Below are 24,962 nucleotides of genomic sequence, written 5' to 3'. Positions count from 1 at the left end.
GGAGACGGTTGCGAATGGTCCTCGCCGATACCCCAGGAGCAACAGTGTCCCTAATTTGCTGGGAAGTGGCGGTGCGGTCCCCTACGGCACTGCGTAGGATCCTACGGTCTTGGCGTGCATCCGTGCGTCGCTGCGGTCCGGTCCCAGGTCTACGGGCACGTGCACCTTCCGCCGACCACTGGCGACAACATCGATGTACTGTGGAGACCTCACGCCCCACGTGTTGAGCAATTCGGCGGTACGTCCACCCGGCCTCCCGCATGCCCACTATACGCCCTCGCTCAAAGTCCGTCAACTGCACATACGGTTCACGTCCACGCTGTCGCGGCATGCTACCAGTGTTAAAGACTGAGATGGAGCTCCGTATGCCACGGCAAACTGGCTGACACTGACGGCGGCGGTGCACAAATGCTGCGCAGCTAGCGCCATTCGACGGCCAACACCGCGGTTCCTGGTGTGTCCGCTGTGCCGTACGTGTGATCATTGCTTGTACAGCCCTCTCGCAGTGTCCGGAGCAAGTATGGTGGGTCTGACACACCGGTGTCAATGTGTTCTTTTTTCCATTTCCAGGAGTGTATTTACTCGCTGTTGCAGAGATTGAATTTCCTTCATTACGCGGGGCATCTCAGAGCTTGCATTCGTCAAATAACATGATCTTTAAGTGTAGGGGAAACCCAAAATATGATGCTTACATCAACAAGATAGACCCTTCTGACTAATGCATAGTAAGCACAATTTTACCTATTGATTCAGCGTGATGGCATATAATAAAAACTGGAAGTTCACTGCACTAACCTGTTATTGATGCTGAATAATCAGAGAGGACATCATCATCGTCGTCGTCGTCGTAGTCACCAGAATTGCTTTTTTTACAGAATGTAAGTACAACCTGCACTCAATACTACCACTAATAGAACCTATATATATATATATATATATATATATATATATATATATATATATATTTCTTATCAATGACTTGTTTTAGTACTGGAAAGTAGGATTCTTCTACGTGTATGTTACGAAACTTGAAGAATCTGGAAGGCTCAGTACTCACTGAAAGATTATCGGTATTCCAGAAAGGGCGGCATCCTCCAATACTGAGTGTGAGATGCGTCGTTACCAAATCTGGAACCTTCGTGCTGATTCATCTGCATGACTGCAATATATACACTACTGGTAATTAAAATTGCTACATCAAGAAGAAATACAGATGATAGACGGGTATTCATTGGACAAATATATTATACTAGAGCTGACATGTGATTACATTTTCACGCAATTTGGGTGCATAGATCCTGAGAAATCAGTACCCAGAACAACCACCTCTGGCCGTAATAACGGCCTTGATACGCCAGGCCACTGAGTCAAATAGAGCTTGCATGACGTGTACAGGCACAGCTGCCCATGCAGCTTCAACACGATACAACAGTTCATCAAGAGTAGTGACTGGCGTATTGTGACGAAACAGTTGCGCTTCCACCATTGACCAGACGGTTTCAATTGGTGAGAGATCTGCAGAATGTACTGGCCAGGGCAGCAATCGAACATTTTCTGTATCCAGAAAGGCCTGTACAGGACCTGCAACATGCGGTCGTGCATTCTCCTGCTGCGATCTAGGGTTTCGCGGGGATCGAATGAAGGGGAGCGCCACGGATCGTAACACATCTGAAATGTAACGTCCACTGTTCAAAGTGCCGTCAATGCGAACAAGAGGTGACCGAGACGTGTAACCAATGGCACCCCATACCATCACGCCGGGTGATACGCTAGTATGGCGATGACGAATACACGCTTCCAATGCGCGTTCACCGCGATGTCGCCAAACACAGATGCGACCATCATGATGCTGTAAACAGAACCTGGATTCATCCGAAAACATAACGTTTTGCCATTCATGCACCCAGTTTCGTCGTTGAGTACACAATCGCAGGCGCTCCTGTCTGTGATGCAGCGTCAAGGGTAACCGCAGCCATGGTCTACAAGCTGATAGTCCATTATCCTGCAAACGTCGTCGAACTGTTCCTGCAGATGGTTGTTGTCTTGCAAACGTCCCCATCTGTTGACTCGGGGATCGAGACATGGCTGCACGATCCGTTACAGCCCTGCGGATAACATGCCTGTCATCTCGACTGCTAGTGATACGAGGCCGTTGGGATCCAGCAAGGCGTTCCGTATTACCCTCCTGAACCTACCAATTCCATTTTCTGCTAACAGTCACTGGATCTCGACCAACGCGAGCAGCATTGTCGCGAAACGATAAACCGCAATCGCGATAGGCTACAATCTGACCTTTATCAAAGTAGGAAACGTGATAGTACGCATTTCTCCTCCTTACACGAGGCATCACAACAACGTTTCACCAGGCATCGTCGGTCCTCTGCTGTTTGTGTATGAGAAATCGGTTGGAACCTTTCCCCATGTCAGCACGTTGTAGGTGTCGCCACCGGCGCCAACCTTGCGCGAATGCTCTGAAAAGCTAATCATTTGCATATCACAGCATCTTCTTCCTGTCGATTAAATTTCACGTCTGTAGCACGTTATCTTCGTGGTGTAGCAATTTTAATGGTCAGTAGTGTATATGTCAGAAGATTCTGTATCATCACTGCTGGCGAACTGGACTTTCTCAATAGTGTCAACATGTGCATGATATATCATGGAAGAGTGAGGAATAGGGACAAATTTCATATCGAAAATATGAGTATGCAACTATTTTGCCTAGTATAAAAACTCTGGATATAAAAGCGACAGTTAATATTCACAAATCATGACTTAAATGCAAAGAAATAGTATCGGCAGCAATTGAGAGATTTGGAACAAATGCCGGCCAATGTGGGCGAGCGGTTCTAGGCGCTTCAGTCTGGAACCGCGCGACCGCTACGGTCGCAGGTTCGAATCCTGCCCGGGCATGGATGTGTGTGATGTCCTTTGGTTAGTTAGGTTTAAGTAGTTCTAGGGGACTGATGACCTCACATGTTAAGTCCCATAGTTCTCAGAGCCATTTGAGCCATTCGCTGTGTAGAGACGTGTGCAAAAAAAAAAAAAAAAAAAAAAAAGGTTCAAATGGCTCTGAGCACTATGGGACTTAACTTCTGAAGTCATCAGTCCCCTAGAACTTAAAACTACGTAAACCTAACTAACTTAAGGACATCACACACATCCATACCCGAGGTAGGATTCGAACCTGCGACCGTAGCGGTCGCGCGGTTCCAGACTGTAGCACCTACAACCGCTCGGCTACCCCGGCCGGCTGAGCTGTGCACACCCCCAGTGGCTGCGATATATACAGGCTACTCTCAGAGCAGAAGTTTCACTCGGTTCTGCATCTCGTCACTGAAACCAATAAGTTTCCATTTTCAACTCTGAACGAGTGAACTCTTCAAAATGGTAGCACCAAATCTTCTCCTCATAGTCCTAGACATTAGGACGTCTCCCTCACGTGCCTTGTCCCTGCTGAAAGCAGAATCTGCGCCACGAAACACAATCCTCCAATGAGAAAGGATGCGTGAAATTCTCACCAATTAGGTAACAGTTAAGGCGTCGACTGTTCCACCACTAAAGAACTAGTGTAAAAATTTCTCCAATCAGCAGGCTCCTCACTGATACCATTTTTGAACAATCTATGTCATCGATTCCTTTCTCAGTACTCCGATCCCTGATTTCACACGTAAAAAATTTCCAGAAAGTCAACTCCTAGTCTCCCACATTGCAGTGTATTTTAAGAACTCCCAATAAGATCATCTCCACCTTTTTATGGAAGAGATCCTCACACCACCGTGGATGGTGTCAGACTGACGTAACTTGATTTCTCTAGGAGACCGAAAACACTGTAAGCAAAGCAGACTAGCCTCGCTTCCCCTGGTGTAGCAGATGATAGGAATCTATTCAACCTGTTTCCCATTTCATCAGCCTTCAGAGATGTCACTGGGCTGCGTGCAATGCCCCCTGGAAAGTGAGCTTTTACTGACAGGGGCTCTGGTTGTAATATGGCCGTTTACTTGCTGCAGATGTTTTCCTCCACTGTTCACCATCGTCACATTCTTAGCCAGGCCCGTGTGGCGAGCACTGTCATCCTGGAGCTCACGGAAAATAATTGTGGACCTACTGGAAGATCACCCAGCGAAACAGTGCTGACTGGCAGAGTACCTGCACCTCTGCTGAGCAGAGGAATTTCCCCTCCACCTGTCAGGACGAGTCTCAGAGGTCAGCACATTCCAAAGGTATCCCTGCAGGGAACACAGCTCGCAGCCTCTGCTGTCACATCAATTTTCACATGTGACATTTACCCTTCTACACGCTAAAGTTCCCAATAGGAATGCAGAAGGTTAATATACAGGGTGTTCCCGTAAGAACGTGCAAGACATAGAGGATGCTCCACAGAAAAATTTGTGGTAGGGAACCTAGGGTCGGAGAAGTCAGCATATGGAGATAATAGGAACAAAATCACATTACTGTAATACTTCGTTATTTACATTAGTTAACTGCAAACACCATCATTGACACAATGAACGTACCATTTGTACTGTATCTTACAAAATGTGCTGAAAATGATGGTCAACATCCTCAATGGAAGCATGACGTCGATGAACAAGATTCTGACGCACCCTGACACATCACAGGCAGCTAAAATTCTGACAGCTAATTACATCTCCTTATTCACTAAGGTCTCATACAGAACTTTAGATATCCACATAGGAAAAAATCAAGAGGTCTCAGGTCAGGTGACCACGCAGGCCATGGAACAGGATCTCCCCTTCCAATCAGCGACCCGGGAATGGTATACTGGTACTGCTCCATCGCACTGTACTGTACGTTTCTGAATAGCACTGAGTAATAAATAGGTCAGTCGTTGATTCATAGCACGTTATGTCATGGGAAGACATTTACGAGTTCCTAACAAGGAGCGAATTTTATTACATCATCTGTATGCTTTAATAGTTTAGTTTCTTGAGTTTGTGCGTGTAAATTTTATATCTAATAGCCCGTGTTCTCACATCTTCGTTTGCGTCGGAAAGTAAAAAAATTTGGTGACATATTACAAGTTCCTTATCAGCGGCGGATTATTTAGTTTCACCTGAGTGCTTCGGTGGTTAGGTTTTTGAATAACTGAGTATTATTAGACACAGTTTCTGCGTTTTCGTCACAGTCTACAGTAGGGTTGCGCAGCACGTGCCGATAGTCCGGTTATCTGCATAGTTGAGTTTTCCACGGTCTTTAGTATGGACAGGGACTGCGATGGTTGTGTGCGGATGCGAGTCGAGTTGGTGACACTTCGCATACAGCTTCAGGCTGTGATGGCTTCGGTTACACAGCTTGAGTCTGCAGTGGATGGGCACCACTGTTGTGGTCCGGCCGTGGGGATCCAACGGACGTCCAGCACGTCCGAGTCCTCCGATCGGTCCTCACCGGTGGCCAACCCAGTTACTGCTCGCTCTGAGGCTGACCCCTCAGCTGTGGTCGAGTGGGGGGTCGCCCTGGGGAGAAGCAGGCGGCGAAAGACTTCCCAGGCGACCGCACATAAGGCCTCCCCGGTTTGTCTGACAAACAGGTTCCACGTTCTGTCCGTGGCTGACACTGTCGCTGAGGCAGATGCTGTCACCCATCCTGTTTCAGAGGAAACCACTCAGCCTGCAAGATCAGGGCAAAAAGAGGGTGAGATTATTGGTACTTGGGAGCTCCAGCGTTAGGCGTGTTACAGGGCCCCTTAGGGACTTGGCTGACAAGAAGGGTAAGAAAACCAATGTGCATTCCGTGTGCATACTGGGTGGAGTCATTTCAGATGTGGAAAGCGTCCTCCCGGATGCCATGAACAGCACAGGGTGTACCCAACTGCAGGTGGTTGCTCACGTCGGTACCAATGATGTGTGTCACTTTGGATCAGAAGAGATTCTCTCTAGTTTCGAGCGGCTAACAGAAGTGGTAAAGGCTGCCAGTCTTGCTTCCAAGATGAAAAGAAATCTGACCCTTTGCAGCATAGTCGACAGGACCGATTGCGGACCTCTGGTACAGAGCCGAGTGGAGGGTCTGAATCAGAGGCTCAGACGGTTCTGCGACCGTGTAGGCTGCAGATTCCTCGACTTGCGCCAAACGGTGGTTGGGTTTCGGGTTCCACTGAATAGGTCAGGTGTCCACTACACGCAGGACGCTGCTATACGAGTAGCAGGGGCTGTGTGGCGTGGACTGGGCGGTTTTTTAGGTTAGAGGGTCTCGGGAACCCACAAGAAGAGCTTCAGTCACAATGGGTGCAGTATGAACACAGGAACAGCGTAGATACAGGAACCATTGGTATAACAGTTGTAAATTGTCGTAGCTGTATTAGGAAAGTACCAGAATTCCAAGAGCTAATAGAAAGGAAAGAACGACATTTTGTCTATGGAGTGCGTGACTGATTATTTTGTAGAAGCTTTTTGTTAATTTTTTTGTGTGTTTTTTTATTTTGCTAATAGAGAACACTGATGCTCAAAAAGCTGGCTAAAGCCGGATATAAGCTCAGCCGAAATTTTTGCGAAGAACCTAATGGTGTTCCGAAGGGATAGGCTAAACACGGTTGGCGATGGCGTGTTTGTTGCTGTTAGAAGTAGTTTAACTTGTCAAGCAATTGAAGTGGATACTTCCTGTGAGTTAGTATGGGCAGAGGTCATTGTTCGCAACCGGAATAAAATAATAATTGGATCCTTTTACCGACCTCCCAATTCAGATGATACAGATGCTACAGGTTCAAAGAAAACTTGAGTTTGATTTCAAACATGTACCGGACTCAACGATAATAGTTGGTGGTGACTTTAATTTACCCTCGATATGTTGTCGAAAATACATGTTTAATTCCGGAGGTACGCATCAATATCATCCGAAATTGTGTTAAACGCATACTCTGAAAATTATTTCGAGCAGTAAGTTCATGAGCCCACGCGAATAGTAAACGGTTGTGAAAACACACAAATAATCCTGAGTTAATAACGAGCATCAAAACCGATCCAGGAATTAGTGAACATAGGGTGGTCGTAGCGAGATTGAATATTGTAATCCCCAAATCCACGAAAAATAAGCGAAAAATATACCAATCCAAAAAAGCAGATAAACATTCACTTGATGCCTTCCTGAGAGACAATCTCCACTTCTTACAATTTAATAATACACTACTGGCCATTAAAAAAGCTACACCACGAAGATGACGTGCTATAGACGCGGAATTTAACAGACAGGAAGAAGATGCTGTGATATGCAAGTGATTAGCTTTTCAGAGCATTCACACAAGGTTGGCGCCGGGGGCGACAACTACAACGTGCTGACATGAGGAAAGTTTCCAACCGATTTCTCATACACAAACAGCAGTTGACCGGTGTTGCCTGATGAAACGTTGTTGTGATGCCTCGTGTAAGAAGGAGAAATGCGTACCATTACGTTTCCGACTTTCATAAAGGTCGGATTGTAGCCTATCGCGATTGCGGTTTATCGTATCGCAACATTGCTGCTCGCGTTGGTCGAGATCCAATAACCTTTAGCAGACTATGGAATCGGTGGGTTTAGGAGGGTAATACGGAAGGCCGTGCTGGATACCAACGGCCTCGTATCACTAGCAGTCGAGATGACAGGCATGCTATCCGCAGGGCTGTAAGGGGTCGTGCAGCCACGTCTCGATCCCTGAGTCACCAGATGGGGACGTTTGGAAGACAGACGACATTTGCAGCAGCATGGACTGTCAGCTAGGCAACCATGGCTGCGGTTAGCCAAGATGCGGCATCACAGACAGGAGCGCCTGCGATGGTGTACTCAGCGACGAACCTGGGTTCAGGAATGGGAGAACGTCATTTTTCCTGATGAATCCAGTTTCTGTTTACAGCATCATGATGGTCGCATCTGTGTTTGGAGACATCGCGGCGAACGCACATTGGAAGCGTGTATTCGTCATCGCCATACTAGCGTATCACCCGGTGTGATGGTATGGAGCGCCATTGGTTACACGTCTCGGTGACCTCTTGTTCGCATTGACGGCACTTTGAACAGTGGACGTTACATTTCAGATGTGTTACGACCCGTGGCTCTACCCTTCATTCGATCCCTGCGAAACCCTAGATCGCAGCAGGAGAATGCACGACCGCATGTTGCAGGTCCTGTACGGGCCTTTCTGGATACAGAAAATGTTCGACTGCTGCCCTGGCCAGTACATTCTGCAGATCTCTCACCAACTGAAAACGTCTGGTCAATGGTGGCCGAGCAACTGTTTCGTCACAATACGCCAGTCACTACTCTTCATGAACTGTTGTATCGCGTTGAAGCTGCATGGGCAGCTGTGCGTGTACACGCCATCCAAGCTTTGTTTGACTCAATGCCCTGGCGTATCAATGCCGTTACTACGGCCAGAGGTGGTTGTTCTGGGGACTGATTTCTCAGGATCTATGCACCCAAATTGCGTGAAAATGTAATCACATGTCAGCTCTAGTATAATATATTTGTCCAATGAATACCCGTTTATGATCTGCATTTCTTCTTGGTGTAGCAATTTTAATGGCCAGTAGTGTGTAAATGTGGACCAGATGTGACTTAAATGCAAAGAAATAGTATCGTCAGCAATTGAGAGATTTGGAACAAATGCCGGCCAATGTGGCCGAGCGGTTCTAGGCGCTTCAGTCTGGAACCGGGCGACCGCTACGATCGCAGGTTCGAATCCTGCCTCGGGCATGGATGTGTGTGATGTCCTTTGTTTAGTTAGGTTTAAGTAGTTCTAAGTTCTAGGGGACTGATGACCTCAGATGTTAAGTCCTGTACTACACAGAGCCAAACCATATACCAAATAATTAATTAAACAACGGAGATGATTCTCCTTGGTACACAAAACGGGTTAGAACACTGTTGCAGAAACAACGAAACAATCATGCCAAATTTAAACGGAAACAAAATCCCCAAGATTGGCGATCTTTTACAGAAGCTCGAAATTTAGCGCGGACTTCAATGCGAGATGCCTATAACAGTATCCGCAACGAAACTTTGTGGCCTTAAATCTCAAGACTGGTTTCATACAGCTCTTCATCTTACTCTTTTCTTTGCAAGCATCTTCATCTCCGTATAGTTACTGCACCTTACATTCATTTGAACATACTCACTGCACCCATGTCTTGGTTTCTTGTATTTATAATGCTGTTCTCACGTGACCAGAAGTCATGTTCTTCCTGCCACCGCACTCATTAATTTCCACCATATCTAATTTCAACCTATCCATTTCCGTTTTCAAAGTTTCTAACCTACCTGTCCGATTAAGGGCGCTACGTATAGTATTCCACTCTCCGACCGATAGCGAGCCAGTTTTGTGATTGGTGATGAACAGCCTGAATATTTTACCGAATAGGATGCCAAAATTTTATAACCATACAGTAGAACAGCTTGCCCTCGGGAAAAAAATGACGGCTGTTGATTCCCCTTGCTTTCAGCCATTCGCAATACCAGCACTGCAGCGCCCTGTTAGTTGTAGTTACAAGGCCAGATCCCTCTGCTGGCCCTCGTTAGGAACAACGGGTTAGTCCGGTCTCTGACCAGGTACCTCTCCATTCTGGTTGCCCTTACATTTAGGCTATCTGTATAGCTGAGGTATGCAAGCCATTCCACCTCTATAAAATACGTAGTTCAAGGGTCATACGGTGTTAACAATGCCCAGTCGTCTTTTTGGTAACAAACACTGTGGTAACAGAGTACATAACGCAAAACGTAGCTAAGAAGTGGAGTCAACTTTAATGTCTCGCAGATGTCGATGACATTAGAGACTTAGTGTTAACTCGTCTTTATAAAGATGAGGAATGAAATCGGCCGTGGCCTTCTTCAAGGATCTATCCCAGCATTTGCCTTCAGTTGTGGAGAAAATCCACAGAAGAACTGAATCATAACATCGCAGACAGATTTTATCCATGCTCCTACTGAGTACTAGTGCAGTGTCGTAACAAATCGGACACTTCGGTCGATCTTGAAAATAGGTGATTTCATTCTGCACGTGTTAGTGCCTAAGGATAGTTTACTGAAGATTGTAACAGCTTGAAAGGGCCATGCTCGAGCAGCGAGTGGCCGGATTTTCCGAGCAATTTGCGCCGTCGCTTCGCTACGAGTCGCTCGATATGCGGGGGTGTGTCACCCAGGCAGCTGGCGGAGACGCGCTGCCATAGCAACAGGGATGCGGAAGCTATCCGTGCTACACTCAAGAGTGTTGTTCTATGTTAAAATACGATTCACTCTGTGAATCTCCTTGTCAGCTATCACATGAGGCTATTTCTCACTGGATGGTCGCTCTAGGAATACAGCATAACCAGGCAGTTGTAATTGTAATTTTTCCCACATTACGTAATGAGTGGACTGCAACTTTTCCTGCAGCTAACTGGATAGAACGTTCAGTCCATAGTCAGAGATGAGTATTACACCGTAACCGAATCCTTGTCCCATTTTATTGTTCCCTCCTTGTCTATAAGATTTTAAGTGATTTCCATCCCTTCTCGGTTGGACGAATAAACACCATCTACGTCTAATTATGGGTTTTATTACTATTGTACATTACCGTTACCCACACTTTTCGACAGTTGTGCTACCGTGTTTTTGATGTTTGTTGTAGCCTTTCCAAGGAAAATGAAATCTATTTATTTCATGCTTCTTTTCCATGTTTCCACCCTTGAAAAACCTACAGGTGCTATATACCAGGGACAAATTTGAACCACAATATGAAGATTCCTTAATACAGAAGTTGAAATACGTAAAGAACATAAATAAATTTTACGCTGCAGCAAGGAAAAGGTGTTTGAATACATAAAACTTATTGCGGAAAATGGTCATACAAAAATACGGGTTACAACATGGTTCATGGTGATACATTTGTGTTTAAAGTTGTTTTAGTGGAAATAAGGGCTTGCAGACTCAGTACCTCCAAGTTTTACTCAAATTATTTTTTCCCTCTTTGAAATCGCAAAACGGCTCCAAACTAAAGCGAGGAAGGAAAATCCAGATATGGGATTTGATTTAAAGTTTATGGATCTGTTACACATAAAAATGTTAATACGTCTTGAGTAATGAAAATTTTTGCCAGACTGGGGCTGTAGCCATGCCCATGGGAACGGAACGTGTGACACGCGAAGCACCAGTCCGATGCTTATAAAACTTTGTGGAGATTCCATCGTATAATTAATATTAAACGATTAAACCTTCATTGAGTTCGAAACTGATATTCATCATCAATATCAGTATGAGGACTGAAACACAACACCAGAAAACACTCCTGAGTTTGTTGTGAGATGGAAGCCAACACCTTTCTCGTATTGTCTTGAGGAGTTTCTCGCCATGACTGAAACATTCCTGGAGGCTCGTATGAAAATATAATTCTTCCATTATATCCCAAATATGCTCTATGGTTGACAATGAGGGCAAGTGGCAGGACAGTCAAATATCCGTACATTCACCGAGACTTTGTGGTGTTGGCCTTGTGCTGCTGGAATATTCCATTTCTTACCACGGTCGTGAAGGGTATGATAACAGAGCTTACGATTCCTGCTACCTACTGGCGAGCATTCAGATTCCCTTGGACTGCCGAATTACTCCTGTTGTCATTTCCCATTGCTCATCACATCGTGATTCCGGGGTTTTAGGAGGGGTGGGTCTCGTAATTTACTGCTTCATGTAATGTTTCACCAGGTCGTCTACAAAAATGTTACCAACTGTCTGATCGCCACAAACAGCAGCGAGATCCAACCCGGAACACCACAGAATTCCGTTAAGTGTCTCAGCTGACTCTGGCTCTGAGCAGTGCAGTAATGGAAGCTTGGTGAATCGATATTTCAATCCAGTAATCTGTTCTAGATTGTTCGGGGTGGCACTCTGCCTGTAATCTCCCCTCGGGTTACGGCTGGTTTCATCCAGCTTTTAGTCATAGGCTGTCCAACAACCCTAAGATATCCTTGTGGTACAATACTTCTAGAAGTACCAGTGTGTGCTCTTGTTGCTACACTGTGGTCCTGACTGCACCTCATCACCACTCGTTCTGCAGTGATTCTCAAAGTTCGAAATATGGTGATATGCTACGCGTTCACGTTCTCTGTACATACTGTGTTACGATTTCCACCCGTAGCATTCCAGTTATATTAATACAATCAATAGCGGTTGGTTCGTATGTAGGAACAGCTTTTTTCTGCACTTGATATGATCCCGCAATAGGTTGAAATTTTAAGCAACGTATACCATAGGTATGGAAATACTGAGTATCATTTTGGTATCATTCATTCTGGGTGTTCCGATTTCACGTGTGTAATTCTCAATGGTAACGACATATTCAATACATTGTGGATTCAGCATTGCAGATCCATATTCTCTGAGATTATTTTATTCCACTGAATCTTCGCTGATTTCATCCCCATCGATCTATTTCAATCTAATCCAATTAACGTGCAAAGTTGATTGGGAACTGAAGATGGAATTTGTGTAACACTGGATGCCAGACTACCATTAATGGCACGAATTCAGAAACTGGAATCATTCAAAACATTTAGAAAGTGATTTAAGGAGGAACTATCACTGAAATCTAATTCTGGGGAAGGCTGACGTCTGAATGCGGTTTGTAGGAAGAATCCTAAGGAAGGGTAGACAGGCACTGAGTGTGACTATGTGGAAAATTCAGTTTCCATCATTCCTTGAATATTATTTGTCGATCTGTGATATTAACGAAGATGGATTGACAGGAGTTATTTGAAGAACTGCTCGAGTTGTTAGTACGGCAGTGTCACAAAAATGCTCACTGAGCTCCCATGAGAATCCTATTAGTGAGGCGTTGTGCATCGTGGACAGTCTTTCTCCCAAAGTTTCAAGAACCCACCTTTCAGTACGATTGAAGATTCATATTATCTATTCCAACACAGATCCTGCGTAATAACCAAGAGGGAAAATGGAGAATTATGGGTTGTACACGGAGGTACCGGTATGCTATCAGCGAACGGAACAGGAGTGGTAAAAATGATCGAACTCCCGCCACACAACTTACAGTAGCCTGAGGATTAAAACTGAGGATGTAAATGCTAATGAAATTAAATTCTAAAATTCGATTTACTCGGTAATATTGAATGTCTTCAAGACTGTGACCAACATGTGCTACAAGGTGGGGTTGGAGTGATGTTCTGTGGTGGGGCTTATTGAGGACAGTCTCACTGCGATACATGGACTAGATTTGCAACCAATTGTGGAAGCGTATCGCCAATATTTAGGTGATAATTTCATCTTGATGGAAGAAAACTCGCATGTTCCTGGTGCTGTTCTGTGAACATGTTCGTTCACCATGCTAGGATCACCAGAACGGAGTGGCGTGCCTGTTCCCTGGACGTGAACTTAGAATGATCATGTGTAGTATAGATTGAAACGAACTGTTTTAGGAGGTCGACAACGATCACATACTCTGCGCGACTTCCGCAGAATCGCCATTGAAGAGTGGACCAATTTGGGCCAAGGTTGGCTTGATGATCTCGTAGAGGGTATGCCATAACGGATTCAAGCTAGCATCCGAGCAAACGGTCATTCCACCACGTACTGACGTTTCTCAGGACTGCTGTGAAAAATCGCTCATGGGAAACACATGATTTCGTTGTTACATGATTGCTTTTTTGATTTAGTGATCTAAACATATTTCAAATGTTTATATAGGCGTGCCTCAGCACCAGGTTTGTTCTCTGTGGATGAATCTGGAAATAAAAGGATGATGCAAAAATTTTATTGATTTGTGTAGATTCTTAAATCGGTGACGCCAGACGATGTTGTCGTTAGCAGTAGACTTTCTAAATGTCGGTATGTCAATTTTTCCACATTTACATCACGTGTTCTCATTTTATCTTTCAAAAAACCTTGTCATGGTTTGATTTTATAACACCAGCATTCCCTTTTGATTTCATTCGCTTCCTTTTCATATATCCTGAATTTAACTGTAACGAAACCATCGATTGGCAGGAATTTGCGGGAATGTGGCTACCAAGCAAACACAAAATCTTGGAAAACGTGATTATGGAAGCAAGGAAGAAGAATAGAGCAGCAAGTTACGTGCTTCACTCCTTGTCACGGCTCCTCCACCTGCCGCAATAGTGCTATCGAGAAACCAAGACCTCTCATTGTATAGTCGCTCCGGAACCTCAGTCCCAGCGCAGCTCGACACTAATGGCATTAACCTTAATTCCGTCCTTCTTGGTACTCAGTTGCTGAGTTACTCCGTTCTCCTCGGAGCGTTAACATGATGCTATTTATGTACAGATTACTTCTCTGTTCCCATGTTTAACGCTCTCCACAATGTGATATCAAAAGTTAACTGACCGAGACGTTGTTCTTTGGCACTTGGTGTTTGTGTGGTTCTTCTTTGAACTGAATCATGTCATGCTTTAGGAGATTTTCCATTGTTTTTACATGTGGGATTTTAAAATCCATCTTCTGCAAAACACAATGTATTTCCTTTTCTTATTTACAGAAATGTTTTTCTACACCTGTGTGCCATCGTGCTTGGTTCTGGATTTCTTCTTGTAAAAATAATCAGCTCGTGACTGTTTTCCTATTTTAGGCCTAAAACTAATACATGTACACTGTGAAACATAATTAAATTGTCATGTTTCTGAAACTCTATAACTCTGTACCAATGCGACGCAGATGTTTGAAAGGTGGCTACCCTTCCTGTGTAACGGTGAAAATGCATGACGCCCTGCGGCGTCACCCTGGCGCTCGGCTACACTTCAGACAGAAAGGTGTTGACACATGCTAAAAAAAAGGCCACAGCACAAAGGTCCATGTCTTACCCACACATCACCCCTTCTCTTGAAGTCTGTGAGATGGAGGTCAGAACCGCGACTCCCATAGTTGGTAGCATGCGTTTTTCTTATGGGTGCCCGAGGCAAACATTTCAGACACTCAACCGCTCAGAATTGACACGAAAAGGCCTCAAGGGGTGGCGTCAATTAAGCTACGGGTTACATTAGTGGGTTGATTCTGACTCATTTCGCAGTCGCAAGCGACAGTTCGCAGTGCGTTAAGCAACGGGACGGCGTTCTTGACGACAGGGTGGGTGGTGGTAAGTTCCGATCGGACCAAACTGCTGAGATCATCGGTCCCTAGGCTTACACACTACCTGTCTTACGCTAAGGACAACACAAACATTCATGCCCGAGGGAGGACCTCCCCCACCCTCCCCTCCCCGCCCCACGACCCCAGGACGATACAACCCTGCTTTAAGGACATTGCGGGGCTGCAACCCCAATGAATGAGATCGCGCCCCATACGACTGTAGTTCATGCGCCATTTTGTTCTTGCGTGCAGGGTGGAAACACTAGGGACTGTTTAAAACCATTCGGTGAAATTTGAACGTGATTCGAGGCAGCAACAGGTGTTTACGCTTTTTAAGCCCTCCTAAGTCCGTCTAAGATCTCCCTGTTGGACAACATATTAGGTGACACCCTCACATTTTTGTTAAGCATTTTAAAAATGTCCCTTTATGAAGACCGCTATTCACTGATTCCTAGACGAAGGTGTGACAGACAACCATTTCGACACACTTCGGCTAAATGGTGCTATTTTGATGAACAAGCTTTTGCTGGCCACGTGCGACAACTAACGGGTGTCGAAATGGATGCCTGCCATACCAGGGCCTAAGAATCCGTGAATGATTGTCTCTGTAAACGGACGTTTTTAAAATTAGCCGAGCGATCTAAGGTGCTGCAGTCATGGTTCAAAATGGTTCAAATGGCTCTGAGCACTATGGGACTTAACTTCTGAGGTAATCGGTCCCCTAGAACTTAGAACTACTTAAACCTAACTAACTAAGGACATCACACACATCCATGCCCGAGGCAGGATTCGAACCTGCGACCGTAGCGGTCGCGCGGTTCAAGACTGTAGCGCCTCGATCCGCTCGGCCACTCGGGCCGGCGCTGCAGTCATGGACTGTGGGGCTGGTCCCGGCGGAGGTTCGAGTCCTCACTCGGGCATGGGTGTGTGTGTGTTTGTCCTTAGGATAATTTAGGTTGAGTAGTGTGTAAGCTTAGGGACTGACGGCCTTAGCAGTTAAGTCCCATAGGATTTCACACACATTTGGACATTTTTTTAATTCCTGAAACAGGTGCACAGGTGGCACCGAGGCTGTTTTCGAATTGGAAGGTCTCTGAGCAACCCTTTGCTAAATTGTTTATACATCTGTCAATGAGGCACACCCACGTCATCACGCCACAGGGTAGTGCAGAACAGGAGGGCCGAATAAGCATAATCACCCGTTGCTTTTCCAGATCACATTCAAAGCTGTGTCAAAAATTGTCAGGAACTTCGTTCTTTTGCCCATCGCATTGTAAACCGTGGTTTTCGACAGCTAAATGTATGGGAATCAACTCCCCAAGAGAGAGGGTGGCCTATTTGACGCCTTTTCTGCTACCCCCTGATGGCTTTTCGTGTCTATTCTGAGCGTTTGTGTGTCTGAAATGTTTTATTCGAACCCCCACAAGAAATGCACTTTATTTCAGTGATGAGCGTTGGGGTTATTACCTCCATCGCAGAGGCATCAAGAGAAGTGTTGCATAATGTGGGTAAGAGGGGTGTGACGACGTTCCCATCGTTTGATGTGTAGTCATTGGCAGTGAGCGGAATTGCGATGAAATTTAGTGGTAATGTGACATCATGAACCTAATTTACACCTCATGCGAACAACTGAGCCCTGGAAATTTTTTCGTATGTGTCAACACCTTGCAGTTTGAAGCTTGCCTGAGGCCGAGGGTGACATCGCATGGCTCCACGCTTTTTCACCGTTACAGAGGAAGACTGTAGACACCTTCCAGTGAAGTTTCAAACTATGCGTCTCAATGGGGGCAATTACGTGGTTTTGGAAAGTGACCCTTCAAATGTATTACGCAGTGTACATTTTAATTTGTTTCGGTTGCCGCCTATAACTACATTAATCGTTAACTGCACTGGCTGTTCAAACTGCCGTTAGCAGATTCATGGGGTAGTTTTCGACCACAAACACACAAACCATGTGAAACCTATTTACTTCCATGTTAATCTAAACCACTGTTAAGGAATCAATAAGGACTCAAAGACTTTTAATTATGAAAAATCAACCTTTATTGAAAAGGAAAACAGGCTTCTACCAGCAATTAAGGCTCTTACATTAACACTGACCTCATAAATATAGTTTTTAGGATTAACTCAAAAAATAAAAAAGTATCTACTTCAGCAACGTTTGGAAATGTTTTGATATCAAGTAATGATCAATTAAGCGAACTATAAAGAAAAAAATAAACAATGACTTCTAACAAAAGACAACTAAAGCAACGAACAGTAACCTATTCCAAATTATGGAATTTATTTTTATCATCACAGTCAAATGGCTCTGAGCACTATGGGACTTAACATATTTGGTCATCAGTCCCCTAGAACTTAGAACTACTTAAACCTAACTAACCTAAGGATATCACACACATTCATGTCCGAGGCAGGATTCGGACCTGCGACCGTAGCAGTCCCGCGGTTCCGGACTGCAGCGCCTAGAACCGCACGGCCACCGCGGCCGGCTATCATCACAGTCAAAACATTCTTTTAATCCATAAAAATAGCCAGATTGTCTTACTATTTCCTGTCTTCCTTGGTGGAAGTCCTCTATTCCACTTCTGTTTCATTGTCGCTAAACTCGGCCGCCTCTTGAAGTATCTGTTTCAGTGTCTTCATTAGCTAACAATAACTCAAGAATTTGATCATTGTTCAAACACCACTCACTTATGTCAAAAACGGCTAAAAGAAGCGTTTACAACTTCGTGGGTATCTTTTGGCCCCATGTGGTACGGAACTATGGAAATAACGGTCGCTGATTAGCACACGCCTGCACAATGCAAAACCACAGCCGGTACTAAGATTACATAGATGCGGAGTGCCAACGTTCCAATTGGAACAGAATTGTAAACCAGAGGGTGACGCGTAGGATAATACATTTACCCACGAATGTAGTTAAGTGTGATGGTGAAAATGAATTTCTGCCCTTTGGCTTACCTTCATGCCTTTTCATTGGTTGAATGTATGTCATCTGCATAATAGTTAGAAACTTTGCTTAAAAAGTTAGTATTTTTGAATGCTTTCTTCGAGAATAGCACTGATAGCGTAATATTTAATGTAGCTTAAGGTGAGAAATTAAAACAAAATAAGAAATACACATGTTATAATTACAGACATAAAACAGAAAAGGTGCCATGAACTATGTACAATGCTCCTACATATATAAAGGTGACACATAATACGAATATATTTGGGCAAATGAAAAGAAGAAATACATTGTGTTGTGTCGTCCGAACAAGACACAGCCAGGGCAAAAGCACCGCAGACGCAAAGATGCGAGCTGGTGCCAGTGCCATACAGACTCACCACTTGCGCGAGTTCTGCCAGCGCCATGAGAGGCGCTGAGGATGAGGATTTCGACTTCGCCTCAGCCAATTGCAGACCGAATACAATCCACCGATGACCGGACGACAACGGACAGAAGCCTACTCGGTAGATAGAAGAGCAGCTCTTGCCCACTTGGTTAATCACCGTCCAGGGCTGACTTAGACAGGGAGCGTCGCTTACTGAACTCTTAGGAGAGAATAGACAGTTGTTGTAAATTGCGTTTGCTATGTACTGTGACGTTTACCTACGATTATTTGCTCTTAGCCATCGAGGCCAGCAGTGTTGCAGACTTCAAAATGGCTCTGAGCACTATGGGACTCAACATCTTAGGTCATAAGTCCCCTAGAACTTAGAACTACTTAAACCTAACTAACCTAAGGACATCACACACACCCATGCCCGAGGCAGGATTCGAACCTGCGACCGTAGCAGTCCCGCGGTTCTGTTGCAGACTTCCAAATTCAGCTAGTCCACAAGATAAGTAAACCTTTTTAACTCATTTTTGGACTTTGTTAGTAATTTGTTGGAGTGTTGTAGACCCTTCGTTTTCCTATCCTGTTACCTGACCATGGGGCATAGAAATTGTCTTAGCGGCGTACTGCACCAGAAGCCGGTTCACGAACTCACAAACACGGCCTCCACAGCAGTAGCGACGAGGCCTTTGCAAAACTGGAGACGAGGATATACAAAATATTGAGTTTTGCAGAGGGCGGAGTAAGGAAACGTAAATTTGAGTCGCAAAGACGAAGGAAAAACGTCAACCTGAGCTCCCAACCCGAGCAAGATGATTATCATTAGTTTTATTAAAACTCTGCGCATGCTGTCCCTCAGACTCTAAGTCATATAGATGGCGGAGTGTCCTAAAATGAATACTGCGAAATGAAGAACCAATAGTCAGAGATGAATGTTTAGTTTTGTTGTTTACATAAGCAGTTCGTATCCTAAAGTAAGAACTAGAGCTCGTAGCAGATGTTGAGAGGGATGATCATCATAACAAAGTAATTCTTTGACATAAGTGAATCTTGGGTCTAAAATAGTTTCGTCCATTGCTTGCACTCGTTTTTTATGATATGACTGTAACTCCCAATACATTAATATCCTCCAGACTGTATTGTTCACTTCAGGGACAACATAACCGACGTTGATTAAAATGTTAACCCATACATCATCTCATTAAAATGTACTATGCTGTAGGAGCCGGGCTGAGTGTCGGGTACTGTTAGTGGTGAGATTGGCTGTGATAGGAGAGGACGCCCGCAATTCAGTGATGTAAAGACATGTAGCAAGAGGTAATCCGTCATGGAAACAGTTCTGGTTGGAAAAAAACTTTTATTTCATAAACAGTGAGAATGATACTGAGAAGGTGGCCAATGCCGTCCATGACACAGGCTGGCTTTGGCCAGCGAAGTATGCTGGTGTCAGCAGCGGCCCAGCAGACAGACAACACGTGGAGTTTTCTCTCAGTAAATGGTGGCGGTAAACGGCAAAGTGAGGCTGTCAGGATGACAGCTGTGACGCTGAATCGCGTGTGGAGTGGAGTGGTGCGCGTCAGACAGTGCTGCCAACCACGGTAGTTGGCCTGCTCCTTCTGCACCACACGAAGTGTACTGGACCACGCAGGATCAAACCACAGCCCACGGCATGGATTATGTCAGGTGTATATGCTGGTACAGAGAAATGGCGAACAGTGATAGCTTATGCCAATACGAGATGATGAAGAGCAACAGTGCCCACTTGGATTGTGATGACTAGGAAGCTCGAACCCCAGTCCCCACAAAGTTTGCCAGCAGCAGGTGATGAACACCCAGTTGGTACCCCGCTGGTGAGAAGGTGTCAAATCGGTAGCATTCAGACTTAGCACTGGTGTAGATCGTGTCTGTCAGTAGGAGCTTGATGATTCATTTCAGCCTGTAGGCTGGTGTGGTTCTTCTCTAATGACTAGATGATTAGTAGCTGGTGGTGGCTGGCACTGAGTATCTAAATATTGCAATATATATGCTAGCTGCGTCCACTACCGTTTTTTAATCCATAGTGGCTTTGTCCTCCAAGTAAAGGCACACAGTCTGCCTGTTGAGCCACTATAACATCGCTCCTCTAGTTTTCCCATCATATCAGTAACTCCACAGGCCTGGTGGTACTTTACTGGTGTCGGAACTTCTCCTTTCAGAAACCATGTTTGGCGACTTCTGCAATATCAGTGGCCTGAATACATATCCATCCACGAGTGTACTTAGTGAGACGTCTTGTGGCATCTTAGTCCATCATTTCGCTGTGTGGACCACAAGAGTCTTGCGATTCACCAGGTAGAACCCTGGCCCAATTCTTCTCTCCCCTTCTGGATATCAAGCGCTCGGGATTGTCGTTTTTTACATTTCTGTAAAAGTTCTTAGCAACATATTTCATAGTTCGACATGTACGTACAATGTACACCACAGTGTGTATGGCACCATATCTGTTGCTTGGTGTAACTGCTGCTTTAGTCACTCATATGAGAGACGTAATCCCTAGTACTCCCCTTGTACTTCCTCCAACATTCGCTTTTTCTCGGCTTTTAGATGTAAGTGAGTTAACATCACGTCCAGCGTCCTTATTTGTTCCTCACTTCCCATGCCATGGATACTAGCTGAAGTGTCCAAATGTGGCAGTGTAATATGACATCCTTGTGTCTGGAGGTCTCCCTCCTTCCAGTTTCTGGCTCTGCAATTTGCCTCCCTTGTCTCCAGTGAAGAATTATGACATCCATCGTGGATCCCTTGTTGATAACGCCACCTGGGGAAACGAAGCCACAGTCGCTCACCCATCCTGTCTTGAAAAGACTGTATATTACTAATCCGTATGCTTGTGTCTGGAGAACAGCTTCTCTCCTTTCAGTTTCGGACTCTGCAATTTCCCTCCCTCTTCTCCAGTGAAGAACCATGACATCCATCATGGATCTCTTGTTGGTAACGCCATCTAGGAAAAGGAAGCCACAGTCGCTCACCCACCCCGTCTTGAAAAGACTGTATAGTCATGATCCATATCCAGACCATTATGAATGAGACAAATCCTTCCGTTATGTAAACATACATTCGCCTTAATTAATTCATTACAAAATAAACTCCATGTCCAGTTGCTACAAAATAGCGTACGTACTGTACCTATTGTTGTGTTCTCAACAGGTAGAGCATTTTGCGTGCTCCCTGCGTGAGAGTTTCCGCATCCTTACTCAATCTTTTCCTTTATTTCTTTCCAGGAAGTGGCGCTGGAACTGTGGAAGTATCTGGAATACCTTTAAAAGGGAAAATTCTCCCCACGTAAATAACAGTTGTCAGCACTGACACCTTCAATTCAACATTCGCTGCAAACTCATTTCCGCAGCTTGGTATGGCGCCAGTTATAACGTGATGCAAATCTTTGTCTTACACCTTGGGACATGTAGGTTAATTAACATCATCCACTGGCCAACCTGACATTCTGGTAATTTACCTCAATGCCTTTCTAATTCCTCCCGATGTTTTACAGTTAATTTGAAATGGAAACGCCGGCCGGTGTGGCCGTGCGGTTCTAGGCGCTTCAGTCTGGAACCGAGTGACCGCTACGGTCACAGGCTCGAATCCTGCCTTGGGTATGGATGTGTGTGATGTCCTTAGGTTAGTTAGGTTTAATTAGTTCTACGTTCTAGGGGACTGATGACCAACGATGTTAAGTCCCATAGTGCTCAGAGCCATTTTTGGAAATGGAAACCACTGCAAGCACATCACGGAAAATGATCTACAATTGTCAGAACGTAGCGGTTCTCCTTTGGTGTGGCTAACCAGGCCTAAGACATCCACTGCCTTATAGATTCGTTTCCTTCAATGTTATAGCAAAGTTCTGTACAAGTTCCCAATTATTTCCAATCATTGGTTCAATAACTTCGAACGGTGATGACATCTACCTTCTATACAATACCTCATATGGCAAAAGACCAACGCTATCATCCACTTTTGAATTATTTGCTGCTGTAAGATATATAGTTAGTAAATATCCAAGTCATTATGGTGATTACTAATATAGTCACTCATCATCTTGCCGATCGCTCGGTGGATGCGGTCAGTCATTTAATTAACCTGAGGGTGCAAGAGGGTAGTTCTTAGAGTAGAGACAGTTGGCACATCTTATTCATTAGATCTAACATGAGGCTGTTGCCTTGGTCCATGATTATCATCTCTCCACTACAACAACTAATTATTTATCATCACACGGGCTACTGTGTTTGCTTGATAAGTTGGAATAGCATTAACTGCAACACATCACGAAAAATTATTTATATTTCTCAGAACGTAGCGATTCTCCATTGATGCTTGGCTAACCGGAACTAAGATATTCACTGCAGTCATCTAAAATGTTTGGTTGCCTCTGGTAATCTACTGAGCAGCACTTGCTGATAACGTAACTCTGCATGTTGTGCACATGGCACAAAATTCCTCGCATAATGGTCGACATTCTGCTTCTGTGTCCTTCACCAGTAAAGTGCAGCCAATCTATGATCCATTGTTCTGCATCCTCCATGTCCAGATCACACACGATCATGTGCTTCTTGTAACACACTGTGTTGTAGTGTAGCAGCAACTACAATCCGTTGCCCAAGATCAGAGGTTTGCGCCTTCTGCCATTCGACAAGGGCACAGCAAAGTGCTCATATTCAACCCATATTTCAGCTGAGTCCATCTACATGACCATATTTCTTAGCAAGTTTGTAAATCACTTCAAAGTCGAATTCACTGATTTTCAATGCCCACCAAGTCAGCCTGCTCGGTGGGCCCTTTACACGTACAACCAATTTAACACAGCATGGCCTTTCAGTACATCGAATTTCTTACGGTATAAATAACATTTGAAGTATGCGATGACAGATATCAAACTTAACAGTTCCTTTTCAGTGATCAAGTGCTCTTATTCTATTGTCATGAAGCATAATGGAATGGGTGTACTTTATCCTGCACTTCTTAGCTAACAGTACTCACTATCGCTTGTCTAGTAGCATTGCATGACATGATTAACTCATTCTTCTACTACAGGAATGCTAAAAAATGACTAGTCAATGGTGCTTCCTTCAATTTCTCAAATGTGACACGAAATTTTGCCATCAATTGGAACTTTACGCTCTTCTTTAACAACTGAATTGGTAGTCTTGCAACAAACTTCTTACAGTAGTTAGCAATTCCGAAGAGTGACTCTTTACTCTTCTGCAGTGCCGGCAAACTATGTAGCGCATGTATCATTGTTGAATTCATTTTTACATCATCCTGGACAATATTGTGTGTCTCCGGTGGCTCACGTCTCTTAACACAAAATAGCATTTCTCGATATACAAAGCCAGTCACGTCGAATACATCCTCTTACAGACTTCTTTCAATCATTGTGTGTGTTCCTTCACATCTTTTGAAAGTGCAATAATGTCATCCAGATGCACCAAACACTTATGAGGCTGTAAACCTCGTAACACTCAATCCAACAATTGTTGAAATGTGACTGATGCGTCCCTTAAGCCAAACGAAATACGCCTAAATTGGTAATGTCCCCAAGGGACTTTAAACGCAGTCTTTAGCCAGTCCTCTGTTACTACTTCTAATTGATGGTAACAGCTTTTCAGGTCTGTTGAGCAAAAACGTTTGCACTGAGCCAAGTTATTCATGGCGTCTGTAATATTTGGTATTGGATATGCACATGTAAGCATTCTAGCGTCCACGTAGCTATAATCACAACACATCCTACACTTCTTTGATCCATCAGTCACCTTGTTGTGCACTCTTCAGGGGCTAGTGATTCCTTCTAAGAGGGTTGCCCAGAAAGTAATTCACCGCATTTTTTATCACAATTCTTTATTGAACATAATGAGAATTACACACACGAAAGAATGGTGTATTACCTACACACCTTATTTTTCCACGTAATCTCCGTCCCGTGTTATGGCATTCTTCCAGCGCGAAACAAGGGCGTGTATGCCCTGCCGGTACCAATCCTTGACCTAGTGGCGGGGCCAGTGCTTCACTGTGTGAATCACCTCCTCATCGTCCTCAAAATGTCTGCCAATTGCCGAGCCGTAATGCGTCCGTCCTCGCGAATGGCAATATCAGCTCGCTGCAACAAGTCAGGTGTGACAGCCATGGATGGTCTCCCCGACCGCTGCAAATTGTGGAGCTCCACCGAACCGTCTTCTGATGACCTCACCCTCCGTGCCCAGCGACTAACTGTACTTCTGTCGATAGCAGATGCTCCATAGACTTTGCACAAGCGTTTGTGAATATTCCCCTTAGTTTCTTTCTCTGCAGTGAGAGATTCAATGACGGCACGTTGCTTGTAACGTACATCACCTACAGACGCTAATAAGAAACTGTCCTGCAGCTGCGCTGTCGGATGTACGGAAACTTGGTGCGCTCACTCAGAAGACTTCAAATAATACATACGTAACGTTTCCCCTTCGTAGCATTGTTTTTGGCTGAGAAAAAAAGGGGTGCATTACTTTCTGGACAACCTTCGTATTATGCCTTAATTCAAAAGCTTCCATTACTTGTTAGAAGTGATGGATTGCTCTATATGGT

Source organism: Schistocerca americana, chromosome X, assembly GCF_021461395.2.
Source record: "Schistocerca americana isolate TAMUIC-IGC-003095 chromosome X, iqSchAmer2.1, whole genome shotgun sequence".
Lineage (NCBI taxonomy): Eukaryota > Metazoa > Arthropoda > Insecta > Orthoptera > Acrididae > Schistocerca > Schistocerca americana.
This window is presented reverse-complemented; position numbering follows the sequence as displayed.